Source organism: Sminthopsis crassicaudata, chromosome 3 (genome assembly GCF_048593235.1).
Source record: "Sminthopsis crassicaudata isolate SCR6 chromosome 3, ASM4859323v1, whole genome shotgun sequence".
NCBI classification, from domain to species: Eukaryota; Metazoa; Chordata; class Mammalia; order Dasyuromorphia; family Dasyuridae; genus Sminthopsis; species Sminthopsis crassicaudata.
The window spans coordinates 108,777,715-108,793,272 of NC_133619.1; the positions used below are offsets into that span (position 1 = coordinate 108,777,715).

Genomic DNA, 15,558 nt, shown 5'->3' on the forward strand with positions numbered 1-15,558 from the left:
TTTGTTTTGCTACTCTGATCCAGATCCCAGCTCTGAATGGCAGTCCCAGGATCAAGAAAAGCACTAGCACATCAGAGCTTGTAGCCACATTGGAGCAGGGACCTCTTCACAGTACCAAGGCAGAAAAGAGTGCTTGTGGTTCTTCACAGACCAGAACAAAGGCTAGGATGGAAGAAAACACACCTTTCCTTAGATCATATTCCCTTAGGAGAGCTAAAAATAATAGGTTTGTAGAAATATCTCTGAAAACATCTACACAAACCCCTTAAATTTTGGAACAATGAATTCTCCACCATGAAAGCAGAACTGCACTTTATTTATTTAGTTAATTTATTTTTTATTTTTAAAAATATGGAACACTTCATGAATTTGCACAGAGGCCATGCTAATCTTCTCTGTATCATTCCAGTTTTAGTATATGTGCTCCTGAAGCAAACACAGAACCTCACTTTTTTAAGGAGTTAAAAGTCAAGGAATCATCTCAGAAAATGAACAAACCACAGGAAGAGGGGAGAACTGCTAACCATGGAAAGTTACTATGGTGACAAGGAAGATCAAAACACACATTCAAAAGATGAAAAAGTCCAAACTAAACCTATCCAAAACCTCCAAGAAAAATATTAATTGTTCAGGCCATGGAAGACCTCAAAATGATTCTAAAAATTAAGTATGATTGAAAGTGAACAAATTGGGAAGAAAAATGAGAGTGATGCAAGAAAATCATTTTAAAAAATCAGTCAACAGATTGTTAAAGGGCAAAGAAACAAATACTGAAGAAATTAACATCTTAAAATTAGATTAGGTTAAATTATAAAAGAGGCAGAAAAAGCCACTGAAGCAAAGAATGTCTTAAAAAAGCAGAATTGACTAAATGTGAAGAGAGATGGAAAAATTCACTGAGAAAACAATTTCTTAAGAAGGAAAATTGGCCAAATATAAAAGGGGGTACAAAAGGTCAATGCAGAAAATAAATACTTAAAGATTAGAATTGAAAAATAGATCCAGGAGAGAAAATTAAAATTAAAATAAAATATCGGACTCACTGTAGGCCATGATAAAAAGCCTAAACCATTATCTTTTAAAATGATCAAGAAAAATTGCCCTAATATTCTAGAACCAGAGGGTAAAATAGACATCGAAGTATTATCTCCTGAAAGAGATCCCAAATGAAAACTTTCAGGAATATTATAGCCAAATTCCAGAGTTCCAGGTAAAGGGGACCATATTGTCAGCAGCTAGAAAAAGATAATTCAAATGTCATGGAGCCACAGTCAGAATAATACAGGATTTAATAGCTTCTACATTAAATGGTATAATGGCTTAGAATACAATATACCATAAGTTAAAGGTGTTAGGATGACAACCCAGAATTTCCTATCTGGCAAAATTGAGTCTCATCCCTCAGGGGAAAATGGATATTTTTGAAGACTTTTATGTATTCTTGATGAAAAGATCATAGTTGAATAGAAAGCTTGCTTTTCAAATACAAGTTTCAAGAAAACCATAAAAAGGTGGATATGAAAGAAAAGACATGAGAGAAGTAATAATGTTAAAATGTTGACATTTTTACATGGGAAGATGGAATAAGAAAAGTGGATGTTGATAGAAAAAAGAGGGCAGATTGGCAGAGGGTATAATCCGAAGCAAAACACTTTTGAAAAGGGACAGAGTGAATGGAGAGAGAGAAAGAATGCAATAAGCAGTGGGAAATAGGATGAAGGGAAAAAAACAGCAATAATGTAAAAAAAATAAATTGACCAAGTATTTCTGATAACGACCTCATTTTTCAAACATATGAAGAAATTTATAAAAATAAGAGACATTCCAATTTGGAAATGATCAAAAGATAGAAATAGTTTTCAGATGATGTAAGCAAAGATAGTTATAGCTATATAGAAAATTTTCTCTAACTCACTATTCATTGGAGAAATGCAAATTAAAATAATTCCTTAGACAGAGACAAGATGGTGGAATAAATCAGGAATTTGCTCAACCTCCTCCAAACTTTTCCTTGAAATAATGACTCCAAATTTATTTTATACCATCAGAACACCCCAAAACACAGAGTGAAATTCTTTCCACCTGAATACAACTTGGAAGCTTAAGAAAAAGTCTGTGACACAAGGGAGTGCAGATGCATCCCCAGTCCCAGACCCAGGCCTGACCCAGGCCTGAGTCAGAAGCAATCCTGATGGCTTCTAGACCTCTCAGCCCAGACATACCAAAGAGGATCTAGAAGGTCATCAGAAAAGGTCTGTGGAACCCTGGTGAGAGCCCAGCATGCTATCCTAGTACAAGCCTAGCTCTCAGCATCAGCGAGGCAGAATCCCTGAATCAGCAGCAATGCTAGAGGCTTCTGAACCTTTTAGGCTGAAAATACCAGGGAAGCCTCCTAAGGTCAGTGGAGAGTGTCTGTGGCAATATTAATTTACTGGGAGTCTGATGTGCATCAGTGAAGCTCCATCCCTAACCAGCTCATTAGATCTTACATCTACAGTGGGGATGGACACAACAAACAGTTCCAGGACAGAAAAGAGTGTAAGAATTTCTGAAAATGGCTGCACAAAGCCCTTGAAGCTTGGGACAATGCACCCACTACCCAGGAAATAGAGCCCTACTTTAACAAAGAATTAAAAGCTGAATAATGGCTAGGAAAATGAGGAGAAAACAAGAAAAAGTTTCTGACCATTGAAATTATTATGGTGACAGAGGATCAACAGTCAGAAGATGATAACAAAGTCAAAACTCCTCTATCCAAAGCCTCTAAGAAAACCAAGAATTGAGTCAGATTATGGAAGAGCTCAGAAAGTACTTTGAAAATTAAGGAAGAGAGATAGAGGTAAAATAGGGAAAAAATTGAGAGAGATACAAAAAGAAATATTAAAAAAAATAATGAGAAGTATGCCTTACAAAAGCAAAATTGCTAATTGGGGAAGCAAGTCAAAAGCTCACTGAGGAAATAATTCCTTAAAAATAGAATTGAGCAAAAGGAAGCTAATGAATTTATGAGAAATCAAGATACAATAAAGGAAAACCAAAAAATTAAAAAATAGAAAAAAAAAAGGAATATCTCATTGTAAAAAACAACTGATCTAGAAAATAGATCCAGGAGAAATAATCTAAAAATTATTGGCCTACCTCAAAATTATCATAAAAAAGAGCCTGGATATTATCTTTCGTGAAATTATCAAGGGATACTGTCCTGATTCTAAAACTAGAGGGTAAAATAGAAATTGAAAAATACACCTATCACCTCCTGAGAGAGATCCTGAAATTATTATACTATAGCCAGGGATATTATACCCAAATTCCAGAATTCCAAGGTCAATAAAATATTGCAAGCATCTAGAAAAAAAAATTCAAGTATAATGGAGCCACAGTCAGAATAATGCAAAATTTAGCAGCTTCTACATTAAAGAATGGCAGGGCTTGTAATGTGATATTCTGGAGATCAATGGAGCTAGGATTGCAACCAAAAAATCACCTAACCAGCAAAATTGGATATAATCCTTCAGAGAAAAAGATGGTTGTTCAATAAAACAGAGGATTTTCAGGTGTTAGTGATGAAAAGACCAGAGTTGAATGGGAAATTTGATTTTTTAAATACAGGACTCTGGAGAAAAATAAGAAGTTAATCAGGGAAATGATATACGGGATTTAATAAGGTTTATCTGTTTACATTCCTACATGGTAAGATGATACTTGGAATTCATTAGATATTCTCATTAGTATGCCAATTATGTAAACTATGAAGGGATAATATCTTTTTAAAAAAAATACGATGAAATCAAAGGGTGAAAGAGAAATGTACTAGGAGAAAGGGAAAGGGAGAAGTGGAATGATGCAAATTATCTGCCATGAAAAAGAATTAGGTAAAAGCTTTTACAATGGAGGGGAAGAGGGGTAATAGAGCATGAGTAGGTGAGCCTTACTCTCATCTGGATTGGTTCAAATAGGAATTTATATACATACTCAATAAGGTATGGAAATCTGTCTTACCATGACAGAAGGAAAATAAGAGCAGAATGCAATAAGGGAAGGGGGAAGTAACAAAACACTTTAGAAGTAGGAGAGGGTGAAAGGAGAGAGAGAATAAATGAGAGGAAATATAATAAGCAATAATAATTATAAAAAAAATTGAAGCAAGTTTCTCTTATGTATTCATGATCATAAGCAAAATGCTCTCAGGAAAAAATACTGGAAAGTCCTCCATGAACAAAGTAAAATATATTGGATACAAAGTAATAGCAATGTTCTGGGATGACCAGCTGTAAATGATTTTGTTATTCTCAGTAATACAAACCTCTACACCTACTCTGAAAGACTCATGATGAAAAAAATCCTATCTATATCCCGAGAAGAAACTGATTGAGTTTGAATATAAATTGAAATATTTTCTATTTCTCTTTTTATCTCTATTTTTAACTTAATTTTTTTGAGGGTTTTTATTTTCATTAGGGTGAGAAATCTATGTTTTCTTTAAAACTTGACTTATGGAAATGTTTTGCATAACTTCACATGTGGTTATTTAATTGTGGGTGGGGATAAGGGAGAGAAGCTAAAACTAAACATATTTAAAAAAACATAAAAATTGTTTTGATTGTAACTGTGAAAAATATTAAATAAATGAATTTTAAAATTCTTAAGTACTATCACACACCATTAAATAAGCTAATAGGACAGAAAAAGAAAAGAACAAATGTTGAAGGGAATATGGGGAAAATGAGACATTAATGCATTATTGGCGAAGCTATAGACTGAATTAACCATCCTTTTTCTAAACTGCTTTTAAAAATTAATATATTATTTTCTCCCAGCTATATGTAAATGCAATTTTAACATCTTTAAATTTTTTTTGAATTCTAGATTCTTTCCCCTCTTCCCTCCTCCTACTTCACTGAGAATGCAAGCAATACAATATTAGTTATACCTGTGTATTCATATAAAACATTTCCATAATAGTCGTTGTGAAAGAAAACTTAGGAAAAACAAACAATATTAATAACAAAAACCAAACAAAATTGCAACATCTCAACCATTTTTAGAGCAATTTGCAACTACGACCAAAGATTTATAAAACCTAGAAATACCACAACTAGGTCTGAATACCAAATGGCATTAAAAAAATGGAAAAAGGAGGAAGGATCCATATATGCAAAAAATATTCTTAGTAGTGCTTTTCGGTGGCAAAAAATTGGAAATTGAGAGGATGTCTGTCAATTGGAGAATGGCTGAATGAATTGTATATGTGATTATGATAGAATACTATTGTTCTATAAGAAATGATGAGTATGCTCTCAGAGAAACTTGGAAAGACTTCTAAGAGCTGATGCAAAGTGAAATGTACTGTGTACAAAGCAATATTTTAAGATGATCAGCTGTGACCATCTTAGTTATTCTCAGCAAGGCAATCATCCAACACAGCTCTTAAGGACTTATGATGAAAAATGCTACTTATCATCAGAAAAAGAACTGATACTGTTGGAATGCAGATTGAAATATACTTTTTAAAGTTTCTTATTTTTTTGTCTATTATAATGCTCTTATTTCGTTTTCTGGAGGTTTTTGGGCAGCTTTCATTTCAGTAATCACCACAAGAGTAGCCAGAGGTTAAAGTCCAAATCTTTTATTATCTCTTTCAAAGTCTTGTCTCCTTTCCTGGGGCCCAGTTAGCTTTTTTTAAAGACCTTCCAGAGTCTTGGTTTCAGCAGAGAAAATGCAGGAGTACAGACCTGCCTCCACAGGCAATGTTGAAGGGAATATGGGAAAAATGAGACATTCATGCATTATTGGCGAAGTTATAGACTGAATTAACGGGATAAATAAATCTGAGTCCAAGGGCTTGTGCTTCAGCCTCCAGTCTCTTGTCTTCCCATGCTCTGAATCTGGCTAAGGCTCCCAGCTTATATGTTCTACACTGAATATAAACCAATCATTATATCACTAAGAAAACATTATTTATTGTAAAATTGAATTAATCATACCGAACTTAGAGAACTGTTAAGCATCATGCTAAACTAGATAACCATTGTCTCATCAATTCCACTTAGTACCTTGTATAGGCATACATATTTATAAAATTATATTGCTGTACAAGAAAAAGTAAAATCAAACCAGAAAAGAAAATAATGAAGAACTTTGTTTCAAAGTTCTGGCCTATAATAGTCTATGTTTATTTTCACAACATTATTAACACAGGCATGTTTTGAATGGTACACATTATTTGCTTTCTCAATGACAGGGATTGGGGTGGGAGAGGAAGGAAGAGAATTTGAAACTCAAAATTTTAAAAAATGTTAAAATTATTTTTACAAATAACTGATGAAAATAAAATTCTAAATATGTTTTTTTTTTTTTTTTTGTTTTTTTTTTGTTTTTTTTACAAAGGAAACAAACAACTGTACCAGATCATATTAACAGAGGGGAAGCTTTATGCCAATGACTCAGGATGGGAAGAGGCAAGGCTGAAAAAGATGATTGATAAGGGATTTGAAGCAAAACAAAACAAACAACAACAACAACAACAACAACAAAAAGCAAAACAAAAACAAAAAAAAAAAAAACAAACCAGAATCATGAGTGACCTTATACATACAATCATTACATTACTCTTCTATTTATTTCTCCTTTTCCTCTTAATACATAAGGACTTTCTCACAACCTTAACAGTAAACTTCCTTCTGAATTTCTCCCAGGTTACTTTCTTTGTAATTTTTTTTCTTTTTAAACTGGTTGTTCTTAAATTCATAGAAAACAATTGATAGAGAGGGGAAAAAGGCACAAATTAACAAAAGAATCCCTACAGATACTGAACATTTCTGAATTGAGATGTCAAAAAGCATTATGGGATATTTTAGCTGCATTAAGAATTCTGGATTTTGAACATATCTAAAGAGATGACTAATTTCACCAGAACAGATCAGAAGTGAAGCACTGTCTTCAGTTATGGATATCATATTTTAGTAATGACATTAATAAGTTAGAGTTTATCTGGAATAGTGGAAGGATGTTGAAATGAAATTTAGAGGCATCTAGGCTAAAATTAATCTTAATAGGAATCCTTGCTTCAATGTCCTTCAATATGCATAAACATCTAGCTTCTACTGGTAGACCTTCTGTTATGACTAATCCATTCCCTCCTCAATCAGCTTACTCTATTTATGAGTACATTTATGACTATCACTCTTAGGAAGTATATGACTTTGTAGCCCTTTTTACTAAATTAGTTTCACTGTTGTAATTTATGTTTCCTGTGGTAAATATTTGTATGTATGGATTTTTCTCTGTCTTCATTTTTTCTTAAAGTCAGATTTGTAAATCTCCAGGAAAATATTTGCTTTACTAACTCTAACTAAATATACTCTATCCTTGATCAAGAAAACAGACCTTTTTATAAGTTAAATTATGGTCCAGGAATCTAAAGTCCATTCTTAGACAAAATCTCTGACACAAGCTACTAATTATTCAAAAATTTCTCTTTTAAATCTCCTACCTACAATTAGCAGCAATTATACATTCAATGATACCTTTACATGATAAAAATATGAATATACAACATCTCATGCTTCACATATGAGGGAATGAATTAAATATTAAGAAAGACCTAGCTCAGTTTGTTAGGTTTGGAAAGAATATATTTAACAAACAAACAAAAATTTTTTTAAAAAATGAAAAAAAAATCAACAACAACTTAACAAATCTGGGTGAATGGAATAGGCCTGGTCTTATTTTGAAAAAAAAGTTTTCTAAAATTGTTTTTAATTACAAATTGAAGATCCAATTTCTTTCTCCCTTCTTAAAAGTTATAATACCATTTGAAAGGCCCATCCTGAATACATGTAAGAGTTGTCTATCAAGAGCCAATAATCAATAGACTAAAAATAGAGGAAATGTCAAGGATCATCTAGTAGACTAAGCAAATTACTGATAGTCAAAGGGTTATATACAATTTATGTAAAGAAATAAATAGGTTTTAAAACTAACTTGGCAGAGTTACTCTCTCTGGAAATTCTTAGTATAATTCTTTTTTTAATTAAAGCTTTTTATTTTTCAAAACATAGGCATAGATAATTCTGCAAATTTGCAAATAGTCCTTGCAAAACCTTGTGTTCCAGTTCCCTCCCTCCTCCCTCCTCCTTCTGCTAAATGGCAAGTAGTTCAATATATGTTATACATGGTAGAAACATATGATGAATCCAATATAGGCATACATATTTATAAAATTATATTGCTGTACAAGAAAAAGTCAAATCAAACCAGAAAAGAAAATAATGAAGAAAATAAAATGCAAGCAAACAGCAACAGAAAGAGTGAGAATGCTGTGTTGTGAACCACACTCAGTTCCCATAGTCCTCTCTCTGGGTGTAGATGGCTCTTTTGGTCACAAGACCATTGGGACTAGTGTGAATCATTTTTTTTTTTTTTTGTTGAAGAGAGCCACATCCATCAGAATTGATCATTGTATAATCTTGTTTCTGTGTACAATGATCTCCTGATTCTTCTCGTTTCACTTATCATCAGTTCATGCAAGTCTTTCCAGGCTTTTCCGAAATCATTCTGTTTATCATTTCTTATAGAACAATAATATTCCATAACATTAACATACCATAATTTATTCAGCCATCCTCCAACAAATGGGTAGCTACTCAGTTTCCAGTTTCTTGCCACTACAAAAAGGGCTTTCACAAACATTTTTGAACATGTGGGTCCCTTTCCTTCCTTTAAGATCTCTTTGAGATTTAAGCATAGTAGAAACACTGCTGGTTCAAAGGGTATGCACAGTTTGATAACTCTTTGGGCATAGTTCCAAATTACTCTCCAGAATGGTTGGATTCATTCACAATTCCAACAACAATGCATCAGTGTCCCAGTTTTCCCACATCCCCTCCAACATTCATTATTATCTTTTCCTATTAGAATCTGAGAAGTGTCTAGTGGTATCTCAGAGTTGTCTTAATTTGCATTTCTCTGATCAATAGTGATTTGGAGCACTTTTTCATATGCCTAGAGATGGTTTCAATTTATTTCATCTGAAAATTGTTCATATCCTTTGACCATTTATTAATTGGAGAATGGTTTGAATTCTTATAAATTTGGGTCAAATCTATATGTATTTTAGAAATGAGGCTTCTCTCATTTCTTGGATGTAAAAATGTTTTCCCCATTTATTACTTCCCTTTTAATATTGTCCACATTAGTTTTGTTTGTAAAAAAAAAAAAAAGACTTTTTAACTTAATATAATCAAAGTTATTTATTTTGTGATCAATAATAATCTCCACCTGTTCTTTGGTCACAAAGTTCTTCCTCCTCTACAGATTTGAGAGGTAAATTATCCTAGGATCTTCTAATTTATTTATGATATCATTCATTATGTCTAGATCTTGAACCCATTTCAACCTTAATTTGGTATGTGGGGTTAAGTGTGGGTCGATGCCTAGGTTCTGCAGTACTTGTTTCTGTTAGGATTCTTACAAGGTGCTAAGTCACTGGAATGAATAGAGACAATAATTATCTAATTTAGCCTGGTTCAGTTTGATTGATCTGATGCTACAAGGAGATGTTATGGGACAGAACTTGAGACAAGGTAATGTACTTACTTCACACTTTTAAAAGAGTTCGCTCATTGGTTCACACATTCGACTTCACATTTAGAGAGCATATAAAAGGACAAGCCCACTGGAAGAAGATTCACAACTAGAATTGACTTCCAGGAGATTCACAAGCCCACCCACAAGCCCACTCTCTGGGAAGAGGAGTCAAGAGTTATTCTAACTTCCACAGTTGTGCTAGCTGGAGATTGGGAAGATGAGAGGCTGAAGCTGGGAGAGACAAAGGAGTAGCAGCAAGAGCTCTCGGGAACCAAGGAGAGATGAAGGCCTCCAGAAAACTAGCCGAGCCCCAAGTAGAGATAAGGTTTTGGAAGGGACAATAAAGGAGTTGGACTTTAACTCCTGGCTGCATTTGAGGTGATGGAACTGAAGTGAAACTAAGGCTGCCTCCGGAAGCTCCCCAAGAAACCTGCTCTCAGGGAACATTACAATTTAAGAACAGAACATTACACGTTTCCAATTTTCCCAGAAGTTTTGTCAAGTAGTGAATTTTTCTTCCCAAAGCTGGGGTCTTTGTGTTTGTCAAATACTAGATTACTATAGGAGTGGAATAGTTCTTTTTTGTATTTGGCCAATTAAATTTTTAGATGAGTTGTTTTGTTCTGTGATTTTTTTTTTTCCATTTCACAAATTCTATTTTTCAGGGAAGTTTTTTTTTTTTTTTTTTTTTTTTTTTTTTTTGTTTGTTTGTTTGTTTGTTTGTTTTTTTCCATTTTCCTTTTCCAAATGTCAAATCTATTTTGTAAGGTATTATATGCTTTTTCCATTTAACTAAATCTATTTTATAAGAAGTTTTCTTCAGATAATTTCTGTTTTTCCTTTTCTAAACCTTCTTGCAAAGTTGTCATTTTGTTTTCCCATTTTTCTTCTAGCTCTCTTTTAAGATCCTTTTTAATTTCTTCCAAGAGAACCTATATCACCCTTTGGGACTTTATCTGGAGACGATTTGCTTTTAGTGACCTCAGAGTTTGAAATCTGTTCTCTTTTACCATAAAAACTATCTGTGGTCAGAGTTCTTTTTGCTTTTTTGCTCATTAAAAAAAAAATGAGATCTGCTTTTAGGGCAAAAGGGAGATTGTCCAAGCTTCCTCTATAAGCTGCAGCAGCTGTGCTGGGTTAGTGCTGACTGACTTCCAATGCTGAGTAGGCATGGCCAGATCCCCTGAAATTCTGGTGTTTAAGAGGTTCACTCTGTCTTTTGTGTTTGTGTTGGATGATTTCTAACTTTTATGCTCATCTACTAGCTTGCAACCAGGGCAGAGTGGCCAACACTGGTGTAGATTCCTCCCCATAGATTCTCTGGAATGTGGATCCCATACTGCCTGGGGTCTGTGTGCTGCCTGCACTGACATCTTTGTTCCAGCTGCACTTGGCCCACCTCCCTCCATGCCTGATTGAAACAGACCTTTTCTGGAGATCATCAAAATTATCTTCTGCTGGTAATTTGTTACCCTCCAAATATTTGTGGGTTCTGTCAGTCCCAATTAATTGAGAGTATGGATTTACTAGTTAGTCTGAGCATCCTGGGAAGAGCTTAGAAAATGGCATGCATCCTCTCACCCATCTTGTCCCCATCCCACCCCACTTAGTATAATTCTTAAATGAAATAATTATAATACCACATTAACATTGACTTGTCACTGCATTAAGCACTTACAAATATAAAAACCCTTTTGGTCATTATAATGCGTTGCTATTTGATGAAAAATGGCAAAAACAAGCTTGATATAGCTTGCCTCTTGATTTGTATTATTCTATGTAATGGGATTCTGTTGATTCTTGGGGGAAATAAAAATTTGAAATCTAGTTGTGAAATATTTATTTCTTTTCTCTCTAGATTTATTATCCTACTCAGAAAGATGAAACATAAAGGCATACCATAATTTAAAAAAAAATAAAAAGTCTTCTACACAATATCCTAAGTGTGCATCAGAAACAAAAGGGAATTAGGAACTTCTCTCCAAACTAGTGGCTGTCAGCCAAAGGCAATCCTATTAGAGGCTGCTTCAAATCATTTCCTGAAGCCAAGTTCAAAAGGGCAATGCTAGATATTTAAAAAAAAGAATCTTTAATTACTATATGTGTGTGTGTCTATGTCTGTGTGTGCTACGAAATCAGAAAATGATTGTGAACCTTTCAATAGACAAGCAATTTCTTAAATTTCCACTGAAGTTTTAGAACATACAGTGGTGGCCATTTGAGGAAATATATGGACATTATATGTGTGTTTGACTAATATACTTAGTCTTTGTGTGAGTCATGCTAAGATGGTATGTTTCATTTGATTATATAGTTGAGGAGTGGTTTGTGGCATTTTAACCAATTTATTTACCCAATAATTTGGTGGCAAATTGATGGAGTTCTCTGCAATAAAACTTTTAAATAAATGGACACTATCCTTTGAAAGTAATTTGATCAATTCTATTTTTAGTAAATGCCCTATTATGTATGGTTTCCATTGTTCAAAGAATGAAGAATTTCTTGTTTTTTCTTGTTTTTAATTTCCTGCTAAGTTTTGTTGATATATTAATGCTATTTAAACTTACAATTATGTAATATATATGATGTATTATTATTTATGTTAAAATATATTAAAACAACCAACATCATAGCCATACAGCTGTCATATATGGGAAATAGACTAGTAATTTTGTTTATTCTGTTGATATTATTCAATAATGTGATAAATGACAATCTTTTTACCCATTTTTGATTTACTTTTGATAACCTTGTGACATATGAGAATATTGTAGTATAAATAATCTAAAGCCATGATAAAGTATGTGTTTCATGTTTATGGAAAAGAAATAAAAATGTTATAATATTCTCTATTAACTGTCCTGTTTTAGAGTACAAAATTATTTTATGTGGTACTATACTTCAAGATAAGTCTATCTCACACAACTTGTTTATTTTATTAGTTTTCCACTCACCTGAAATATAGTGAATCTAGTTTCAGAGTACACTTCATTTCACTATTGTGGAATTAAGCTTAAAGCAGTCTCAAAGAAGAAAACCTTATGACTGTTAATATTATTTGAACATAGATCTAAATATCTTGGAAAACCTTTTTCATACCTGTACCACAAAGAACAAAGATGTTATTGTCTAAGTATTTCTTCAAGCAGCATTTTTATTAAAGTTATATTGCTGTCAGAATTATTCTGAAATAGCTATATTTTTCAAAATGTCACAGAAGGAATGGAAAATAAAAGTGGTTTTCATTAACCTAGCAGACGCTTGGTATTATTAGTTACATTTGCATGATGTTTGCCTTTTAATTATGGATTTTCTTAAGAATAGTTATGCATATGATAAATTAGCTCTTCTGTTTCATGACATAATAACCTCTATTTAATAATTCATGTTTTTCTTTGACACAAGATTTTTCTCATTTACCATCTATAAAAGAACCTTCAACTAGTGGGCAGATGAAAAAAAGTGAATGAGTATTTGAATAAAACATTGGCTTTATCCATTTTAATTATCCATTACTTTTATCATGTCACCTGAACCCCTCCTCATTTATTGAGATCACAGAAATACTGAACTGAAGACTTACTAAAAATAAACATGAAAATTTAAAAGTGGCATATTATGGAGGCACTTTATGACTGGCTGTTAAGATGTTCAAAAGAGAAATTCATTTTGGCAAAATTCTTATCTAAAATAATTCTGTCAGTTCATAGCACTCCAGATGATATATTTTGACATATTTGACTACATATAAATGAAAACAGCATAATGTAGTGAATGAAGTGCTAAAACTGAAGTCTAGGAGACCTGTATTCAAATTTTTCTTCAGAAATTGGTTAGAAATTTCTGGGCAAATCACTTGATCTTTTACAACCTCTTTCCTCATCTATTAAAAAAAATCAAATCAAATAAAAACAAACAAATGCAATTATCTCAAATGAATTAAGTGAGGTAATTTATATAAAAATTTCCACAAATATTAAAGTTTTATTAAAATAAAGATTATCATCATTATAAGCACAGCTAAAAATTGGACAGGAAAACAAATGATTAGAAAATTTACTTTGCTAGCTAAAGACTATAGAGATACTTAGAATTTTCAGTGCTCATTTTAAACAAAAAATCTACATGTTAAACAAATGATTGTTTTAAATTCATTTTCTTTTATAGCCATGACATAGAAATTAAGACTTGCATAATATTCCTGAATAAATACAGCACTTTCTTAGCTACTGATACCAGTCTCTTATCCAAAATCTTCCTATTTCCTTCATTTCTTTCAACGTGTTTAATCATTTTGATTCCTTCTACTAATTATTGGCCTCACAACACATTCAGTAGAGGCAGTGTTTTCATCACCTTTAGACACAGCTTACTTTTTTACCCAGATGTGAGTGATCCAACTGAACATCAATTTGTTGCATTATAAATGGTGACTACTATCATTGAGTGAATTTGATATTTTAAATGTTATAAACACTGTGCAATTAAAAAGTATTACAAATCAAAAACACAAAAATAAGTTCCAGAGATACCACCAATTAAAGACTTAGATTTTTATTTCCATGATAAACATATATTTGTACCCTATGGGAAAGCAGTACAAATGTGAGTGAAGGTTACCTGTCCAAAAAGAACTGCATCTTTGACTCTTGAAAGTATCGGCAGATGTGAATACTGAACAACTGAACTAATAATTGAAAGAGTGAGAGAAGAACAAGCTAGTTATTTCTACTTGATTTTTGGGAAAATTCCTAAACTTATTATTCAAAAGATGTTTCTTGAATATCTAAAGATAAAGTGATGATTAAAAAGAATTAGCATAGATTCATCAACTAGAGATCATAACACTAAAATATTTCTTTCCCTCCCCCCAATTACTAATATGGTAGATGAGAGGAATGCCATGAATGTAGTTTCTAGAGATTTTAGCAAAGTTTTTGATTGAATGTCTTCTTTGTTTGTTTTGAGAAGTAAAAGGTAGATGGGTTACATAGTAAAACAATGAAGTTTATTTAGAAATGATTACATGGCCAGATTCAAAGAGTAATTATTATTAGTTAAATGTTAATAAGGCAGAATTATTCATTGGAGTATCCTAGGTATCTGTGTTTGACCTCATGTTATTTAGTATCAATGAATTGAGAATTGGTTGTATGCTCATCAAATTTTCAGATAGTACTAAATTGGGAGGGATGACTAACACAACAGATAATAAGCTCAGACGCCAAAAGAATCTTGAGCTTAGAATATTGTGTGACTCTATTAAGATGGATTCAGTAGGGATAACTGTTTCTTTGCAACTTAATAACTTAATACCAAAAAATTCCACTCAACTTCATAAGATGTGGAACACATACACACACACACACACACACACACACACACACACACACATATATATATATATATATGTATATGTTGTTCTTGAAAAAAGCTAAGGACTTTAGTGGGCTGCAAGTTTAATGAGCTAGAAGTGGGTTAAAAAAGCCAAAGATGATGATTTTCATTTTGGATTGCATTGAGAGGCACATAGGATCCAAAAATAGGATCCACTATGTATTTTCCTCCTCAGACCTTGTCTTAAGTATTGTTTTCATTCCTGGGCATCTTAGTTCAAGAGGTGCAATGATAAGGTGGAGAATGTCTGTAGGAGAGCTACAAGATTGAAGTAAGACTGTGTTCATGACATATAATGACAGTTGAAAGAACAGAACATTTTCAGCTTGGAGAAAAGACAAATCAGGCATCCTTGATGACTTTTTTTTCTTTAGTATTTAAAGACCAAGCAGGCATAATATTACACTTGGTTTCTTCTGTTTCAACTTAGAGGATAGAACCAGGAATACTAGAAATTAGAGAGGCAAATTAGGTTGGACTAGTTCACTGAAATTATTTTTAACCTCTAATGCTATTCATGATTATGTGAAATATATGACATTAATGAAGCCAAGTCTATTTATTCTTTAGTAA

The 15,558-nt window shown here is 32.7% G+C and overlaps 1 pseudogene; it reads right to left on the reverse strand.

The window, feature by feature from the left end:
• Window positions 1-345: 345 nt before the first annotated feature.
• LOC141565173 (U6 spliceosomal RNA) lies at window positions 346-439 on the reverse strand (annotated as a pseudogene).
• Between the last annotated feature and the right edge of the window lie 15,119 nt (window positions 440-15,558).